Here is an 8,651-nt window from a genome sequence, read left to right as displayed (position 1 = left end):
GCTAGAATTTTTTCATACTGAAGAAATTTTACTGAAAACTAATAGATACAGGAGGTAATGAAAAAGAACCTTAGATAAAAGATTTTTGAGAATTACTTTCTACATTATAGTGAGTGAGTAATACTAGCCTATGAAGATGGGTGATATACAGTCATTCATTATAGTTGATTGTAGTAAATGAATGTGGTTAAAGAGTTTTATAGTTAATGGATGTAGAGGATGTTATCTACCAATAGAGGGCATGCTCCACTAGGTAGGAAAGTTTATTGACAAACTGAAAAATAGATGGAGTCACCAGGGAAGGGTTGGGACTAGCACCCTGGCGACTGAACTCAAAGTCCTAAGTTGATGGAAAAGTCTCATTCATTTTTCGGAAATGCATTAATGAAGGCAAAAAAGGAAAACTAAGGAGTATCTCATCTTTGAAGGATTTATGAAAGTGCTAGGCACAATACCAGGGCTTCTAAAGGCCCGACTTGCATTTTCATTCTAACACTTACCAAAAGTATCTGGTGCCATCAAACTCTGCCCTCAACATATTATTTCCATTGCCAATATTTGCTACAATCCAGTCACCTCAAGGTAAATGAGCAACTTGGAAGACTGCCTTGTCCCTACTCTTCATGGTTCCTGCATTTTGATTATGTCCCAACTTCTTGCAGCCTTCCCTTGAGAAATTAATGACTACTCCTTCTAGTTCCATTCCAAATACTATTTGCTTCTTTACCTACTTAACAGGACCATTGCAGAAAGTATTTTGTAAACTTTAAAGGGCAAGTTATTTTGTTGTTGTTTAGTATAAGGTCTACTTCAGATAAGAATGACATCAATAAGAGATACCAGTCTAAGAAGACAAAATTAGAGGGACAGTGCCTCTAGGACTCAGAGATTGGGTATTTGGTGCTTGCCTCACAACAGGGTCTCTTCTGCATAAGTCATGTCTTATACTACCATTTATTAAGTGATAAAACATCAACAAGAGTTCATTCAACTCCCCAGGGACCCAGAATGAATAACTGTATATAAACAGGTGGTGGTGCTAGGTAGCTGGCTAGGCAGGTTGAGCTATCAGTCATCCAATGAGCCAGAGAGCTTCTGAGAGTATCTTAATTTGTTGGGGAGATGACTTTTTTCATCCAATTCTCCCTCAAAAGTGGAGTTTCTTATTAAAATCCCTGTCTCTGACTCCCCAAAACCATTAAGTTTATTTTTTCTTTCCTTTTTTCTTTTTTAATTGAGAACAATCTACCCATTTGCAATCTGGGACATTTTTAAATCAATCCTTGTCTATCTTTCTCCTTCTTATTCCCAAATCATTTTCTCTTTCTCCTTGTTATTCACTGTTCTCTCAATTAAATATTCTGCTCAACCCCTCTCTAGCCTTTGCACTGACACAAAAATAATCTATATTCATAAAACAAGTCTTTAAATCAGCTATCATCTAAATAAGAAAAGTTGGCACAAATTCAAATCTGAATTTTAATACATTATCATACCCTTAGAAGTTCAGAAGGAGAGGTCTGTCTCATTGGGGTAAAAGGGGAGCACCACATAGTGCAGGCAGCATTTAGGCAAGCCAGTCTGAGGTCCTGAACCCTACCACAGGTCAGTGACCAAAATCTTGCAAAAGCAGACAGGTGGCTAAATCCCTTCCCATGCAGCCTGGCTCAAAATCATTCCCACCTCCTCCCCAACTCACCCCCCCCCTCCACCTTACCCCTCACCTATCCACCCCCTTGTTTAAGCCCCATACAAAGCCCAATATTTGGGATCAGCCAAGTTTGACCCCTATGGTACCAGTCATGCCCCCTCCATCCCCACCTCCTCACAGCATGAGGCAAGCTCCAAAGCAGAACAAGCGCCCCCATATGTCTTAGTACAGCATTAGGCAAACAGCAAATGCTAATACCAGCCCCCTAAGGTCAATATTCCCCATGAGCTGTCAGACCCCAAGGTATCCTACAGCACCAGGCACTCCACCCCACTCTCCACCTCAGAATAGCATCAAGTGAGTTTACAGATCCTGAAGCTCCATCACAGCAAAAGAATCCTCCACAGGTCAAAAGAGCACCAGATAAAGACCCAGGAGCTATAGCCTCTGTTACAAGAAGCTTGGTATAGTACTTTGTCTACCCCAAAACAGAGTTCAACTTTAAAAATAATGAAAATAGACTTCCAGTCAAGATGGCCGAGAGAAAACAGGCATTATGCTAAGGTCTCCTGGTTTCCCCTCAGAAATAATATAAAACAAGCCTCTTAACAGAATTCAGATCAACAAAACTCAGAAAAAGATGCCAGGAGAAGAACATCTACCTCAAGGTTTGTCTTTGGGGATCGTGAGTGAACTGGGCGCAGAGAGCCTGCTGAGAGGGGTGTGAGTCAGACTAGCTTAAGATCAGCCTCAGAGGTGGTGACCGTGGGAGCCATGGTCCAAAAGCCATCTGGGGCACAGAGGTGTTGGCTGTGGACCTGATGGTCTAGGGCTTACTGGCAGGGCTGGAGGGCAAGTTCCAGTGAGGGAGAGTTGCAGACGTCCATCTATGGGACACCTCTGGTCTGGAGGACCCCAGACTCCATACCTTCATTTTAGCTTCCCAGAAGCTGAATTTTTCTCAGAACAAACACAGTGACAGCCCACCTCCCTTGACCCCTACAGGCTTAGGTATGAGCAACAGATCTGTGAATAGGGAGAATAATTACCCTGCCCTAGGGCATAGCCCACATTACCCAAGGTTAAAAGTATCCAGTAGCACTACTCACCCCCTCTAGGCCAAGGGAAAGGGCCTCAAATCAAGATCACAGATACTCCAGAGAAAGTAACCAGCATCCCCTACTGGCTGTCCCACGTGGAGTTATTAAATCCAGTGAGCAAAGTTTCTAGCACCCCCTACTGGCTAGTCCACTTGGAGTTATTAAACTCTCTAGGAGTTATTAATACCCTCTAGGGATCCCAATGCCAAACCTTTGTGAACCAGCCCCTCCCCAACACAAGACCTTAGGAAAATGAAGAAAGGTCAGCTAGAAAGGGGTCCATAGAAAAATTCCTAGAAGGTAAAGACCCTAACTCAGAGAGATCTAAAACCTCTGAGGAGAATATGATTTGGTCCCCAGCACATAAAGACTTCTTTGAAGAAATCAGGAAGGAGTTTAAAAATCAATGGGGGGAGGCAGCTAGGTGGAGCAGTGGATAAAGCACCGGCCCTGTAGTCAGGAGTACCTGGGTTCAAATCCAGTCTCAGACACTTAATAATTACCTAGCTGTGTGGCCTTGGGCAAGCCACTTAACCCCATTGCCTTGCAAAAACCTTTAAAAAATCAACTGGAAAATTTGGGTAAAGAAACCAAAAGAAGATTAACACCTTGCAACAAGAAAATGGATCCCTGGAAAATACAATTGGACAAATGCAAAAAGAAAATAACTCTCAAAACCTCAATTGATCAAATGGAAAAAAAACTCTTTCAAAAATAGAATTGACTAATTGGAAAAGGAGTTTCAAATGGTAAATGAAGAAAATTCTTCTCTAAAAAAAAAGAATGGAATCTATGGAAACTAATGACTTCATGAGACAGATTCTGTTAAACAAAACCAAAAGACAGAAAAAAATAGAAGAAAAAGTAAAATACCTCATCAGCAAAACCACTCACCTCAAGAATAGATGAAGAAGAGATTACCTAAGAATTATTGGTCTTCCTGAAAACATTGAAGAGAAAAAAATGCCTGGACTTAATATTACAGGATTTAGTGATGGAAAACTACCCTGATATCATGGAACCAGAGGGTAAAATAGTTATTGAAAGAATACATCGATCCCCCTGGAAAGGGATCCTAAAGTGAAAATACCAAGGAATAATGTGGCCAAATTCCAGAACGATCAAATAAAAGAGAAAATCCTGCAAGCAGGCAGAAAGAAACAATTTAAATACCAAGGAGCCACAGTAAGGATTACACAGGACCTGGTTGCATCAACATTAATGGATCGAAGGGCTTGGAATGAAATATTCCAAAGAGCAAGGAAGCTTGGAATGCAGCCAAAAATCCACTATCTGACAAAACTGAGCCATTTCTTCCAGGGGGAAAAGATGTACATTTAATTAAATGGGAGACTTCCTGATGAAAAGACCAAGAGCTAAATAGAAAATTTGGACATCAAACAGGAGACTCAAGAGACATATGAAAAGGTAAAATAAAAAGGTGAAAGAAAAATCTGCTATCCAATAAAATGAAACTGTCTATATCCCCAACTGGGAGAGAAAGATTTTCTCATAACTCTTGAGAATTGTAACTCTATTAGAGAGAATAAACTTAGCCAGAAGTGAGGGATATTCATGACATATCCATGGAAATGCTATCCAATAAGATGAAACTAGCTATATCCCTACATGGGAGAAAGACTCTAATAACTCTCAAGAATTATAACTCTAGGGCAGGAGCAGCAGTGGCACCGGGTGGCCCAGGCGGCAGGAGTGGGGCCGCCAGTGGCTCCCCCTCCCCTCCAGGGGGCTCCCCCCCCCCCCCCCTGTCCGAGAGAAGCTGCGGGCTCCCCGGCCCCGACCCCTGCCCCGGACACCCCCGCTCCAGCGCCGACCCTGTCCGCCACGGGCAAGGACGGAGGGGGAGGAGGTGGCGCCGCCGAGCCCGTGGCCGAGACCATGTCAGAGATGCTGCCATTCAGAGAGGAGAAGCTGGGCCCCTATGGCGATGGGGGCGATGTGGGCCAGATCTTCACCTGCCACCTGCAGGACACCAACAACTTCCCTGGGCGGCGCAGAACAAGCAGCCACCCAAGCTGGGCCAGATAGGCTGCAGCAAGAGAGTTGTTATTGAAGATGATAGGATTGATGACGTGCTGAAAAATATGACAGACAAGGCCCCTCCTGGTGTTTAAAGCCCCCCCAAAGACACTGAGTTGAGGGAGAAAACAATGATAATAAACACAACAACTTCACACAGTTTATTGGCCAAAAAAAAAAGCACCAGAAAAAAAAAATCTTCATTACTCTAGCCTGCAGTCCACAATGTGGACACACCACCAACCTGTATCTTATGTCAGGCCTGGGGACAGAAGAGGTGTAAGCATAGAAAGGACAGGAAGGCTTTAGGGTCTTCTGTAGAAACAAAAACAAAAACAAACAAAAAAAAAAAGAAAAAGATAAAAAAAGAAAAAATTATCCAAGAAATGAATCGATATTACACACACACTCATAAGGAAATTGACAGCAGCTGCAGCTGTTTGTCCAAATTAATATGCATTTCCTTTTATATACAGTGAATATTGCGCAATTCTAGACCTGGATTCCCAGCCACTTTAAATAATACAGCAGCAGCTACAACCTCCTGCCCAGCAAAATGTCTCTGGGTTCCCAGTGGGGGGGGGGGGGCTGGCATCCCCTTTTGTTGATCTGGCTGCCCTGAAAGTCAGCCCTTTGTTTACATTATTCCCATCTGGCAAAAATGATTCTGTGCACTTAGATGTGAAATGCTGTCCATTTCATTTTTACAGAAATTTTCATATCTTTGGATGTGTGTAAAACAAAACAAAAACAAAAACAAAAAGGAAAAAACCAGAATGACTTATATATAGATATATAGATAGTTATTCTATTTCGTTTTCCCACCACCTTGGAAGGTCTTCCTTGGTGGGATGTGTGTGAGATCCACAGAATAAAAACCAACCCACTTTCCCTAATGAATGCCATCTAGGAGGAAGAGTTTTCTTTTGTTTTCAATGTGCTGTGAAGCTTGTTGTCCTTTGGACTGCTTGCAAGCAATCCGGCCTCCAGTTCACATGGATGGATTTTATATGTGGGGGGAGAAGGAAGGGGGAAAATAAAGGCTTCTTCTATCTGTTGTATGAGCCCTTACTCCTGTTCTTTCCTCCTCTCAGTGTTGTGGCGATTCATCCTCTTCAATGAATGGATTGTACAAAAAATGTGATCACGAGAGTGCCAAATATATGGAAATGCCAAAAGGCAGTTTGGTTTGGTTCTTCCCCTTTTCTGTACTCCCTGAACCCATGTAAAGCAGTGCTTCCTTGGAGTCTCTCTTTTCTGGGTTATTTATCAGGCTTTCTCTTAAGGCAGAACCGCTTTCCCTTTTGCATGATGTTTGCAGAGATGCCTTTTGCACAGGGGACTGGGGGTGGGGGGGGTCTTTTCACCAGTTAGTTTTCTTTCTTCTTTTGGGTTTGCAACTTTGGATGACAGACCTCAAAGAGTTTTCTTTTTGCCTTCCCTCCGGTTGCCCCCTTCCCCTTTCCCTTCCCCCTCCCTCCCTTTTCTTAATTCAATATTGTGTATATGGTGCACTGTTCAGGGCTATTTCTGCAATGTACAATAAAAGGGACTGTTCCTGTGTCTTAAAAAAAAACGAATTGTAACTCTATTATAAAGAATATACATAGCCAGAAGTGATGGACACTCATGACTTTTCTGTGACTCAAACAGAATGATTTAAAAACAATACCTCCTTAAAAGGGGGGACAGTAAGGAGATGGGAGGATGGAGATTGAATGGGGTAAATCTCATTACATTAAGAGGTACAAAGGACATATTGTAATGGAGGGGAAGAATGGAGGAGGTGAGAACTGCCTGAATCTTATTCTCATCAGATTTGGCTTAAAATTAACACACATACACTCAGTTAAGTTAAGAAACTTATCTTACCTTTCAAGTATTAAAAGAGGAAAAGGGGAGGGGGGAGGAAAAGGGGAGCTAACAGAAGGAAGGGAAGGAAGAAGGGGCAAAGGGAAAGGGGAAAGAAAGGAACAGGGTGTTGGATATAGAAGGGCAAACACACTGAAGGTGGTATTCAGAAACAAAATACTGGGGAAAATGAATAAAATGAAAAAGGGGGAAATACAAATAGAGGGAAGATAGCATGAAAAGCAATAAATAGTAATTATAACTCTAATTGAGATCATGATTAAGTCTCCCTTAAAAACATAAACAAATAGCAGAGTAGATTAAAAACCAGAATCATGCAATATGCTACTTGCAAGAAACTCATTTGAAGCAGAGATACATATAGAGTAAAGGTAAATGGCTGGAGCAAAATATATTTTGCATCAGCTGAAGTAAAAAAAGCAGGGGTAGCAATCCTTATCTCAGACAAAGCAGCTGCAAAAATAGATAGCATTAAAAGAGATAAGGAAGGAAATTATATCCTCCTAAAAGGTACCATAGACAATAAAGTAATTTCAATACTAAATATGTATGCACCTAATTGTATAGCATCCAAATTCTTAGAGGAGAAATTGAAGGAATTACAGGAAGACATAGACAGCAAAACTCTACTACCTACTACTACTATCTCAACCTCCTGCTTTCAGATTTAGATAAATCTAACCGTAAAATAAACAAGAAGGAAGTTAAGGAGGTAAATAGATTCCTAGATAACCTAGACATGATAGACTTATGGAGGAAACTGAATGGGGACAGAAAGGAATATACTTTTTTTTCTGCAGTACATGGAACTTACACAAAAATTGACTATGTACTAGGGCATAAAAACTTAATAATCAATTGCAGAAAGGCAGAAATAGTGAATATGTCTTTCTCAGATCATAATGCAGTAATAGTCACACGCAATAGTGGACCAGGGAGATATAGACCCAAAATTAATTGGAAACTAAATAACCTCATTTTAAAGAATGAGTGGATCAAACAACAAATTATAGAAAGAATTAATTATTTCATCTTAGATAATGACAATAATGAAGCAACATACCAAAACCTATGGAATACACTCAAGGCGACTGTCAGGGGATATAGGGGCTATACTATATCTTTAAATGCTTACATGAATAAATTAAAGAAAGAAGAAGTCAATGAACTAAATATGCAACTAAAAACATTAGAGAAAGAACAAATTAAAACCCCCAATTAAATACTAAATTAGAAATTCCAATGATTAAAGGAGAAATTAATAAAATCAAAAAACAAGAAAATTATTGAACTAATCAATAAAACCAAGAGTTTGTTTTATGAAAAAAACCAATAAAATTAATATGCCTCTGGTCAATTTGATTTAAAAAAGAGAGAAGGGGCAGCTAGGTGACACAATGGATACAGCACCGGCCCTGGAGTCAGGAGTACCCGAGTTCAAATCCGGCCCCAAACACTTAATATTTACCTAGTTGTGTGGTCTTGGGCAAGTCACTTAATCCCATTGCCTAGCAAAAACCTAAAGAAGAAGAAGAAGAAGAAGAAGAAGAAGAAGAAGAAGAAGAAGAAGAAGAAAAGTTATCATTAGGATAATACATTATGACCAAGTACGATTTATCCCAGAAATGCAGGGTGGGTTCAATATTAGGAAAACTATCAATATAATTAATTATTTCAATAACAAATCTATCAGAAATCATATGATCATATCAATAGATGCTGAAAAAGCTTTTGACAAAATACAGCATCCATTCCTACTAAAAGCACTAGAGTGTAGGAATAAATTGACTGTTTCTTAGAATAATAAGCAGTATCTATCTGAAACCATCAACAAGTATTATATGCAATGGGGATAGGGTAGAGGCATTCCCAATAAGATCAGGGGTAAAATAAGGATTCTTACCATTACCACCACTATTCAATATCGTATTAGAAATGTTAGCTTCAGCAATAAGAAAAGAAAAAGAAATTGAAGGAAGTAGAATTGG

At 40.3% G+C, this 8,651-nt stretch overlaps 1 pseudogene; it reads left to right on the top strand.

Moving 5' to 3' along the window:
• Positions 1 to 4,650: 4,650 nt before the first annotated feature.
• Positions 4,651 to 5,243, top strand: LOC141511618 (calcium/calmodulin-dependent protein kinase II inhibitor 1 pseudogene; annotated as a pseudogene).
• The last annotated feature ends 3,408 nt before the right edge of the window (positions 5,244 to 8,651 follow it).

This window comes from Macrotis lagotis, chromosome 2 (assembly GCF_037893015.1).
Source record: "Macrotis lagotis isolate mMagLag1 chromosome 2, bilby.v1.9.chrom.fasta, whole genome shotgun sequence".
Lineage (NCBI taxonomy): Eukaryota > Metazoa > Chordata > Mammalia > Peramelemorphia > Peramelidae > Macrotis > Macrotis lagotis.
Note: the sequence above shows the minus strand (reverse complement) of the source record. Positions and strands in the feature narration are given on the sequence as shown.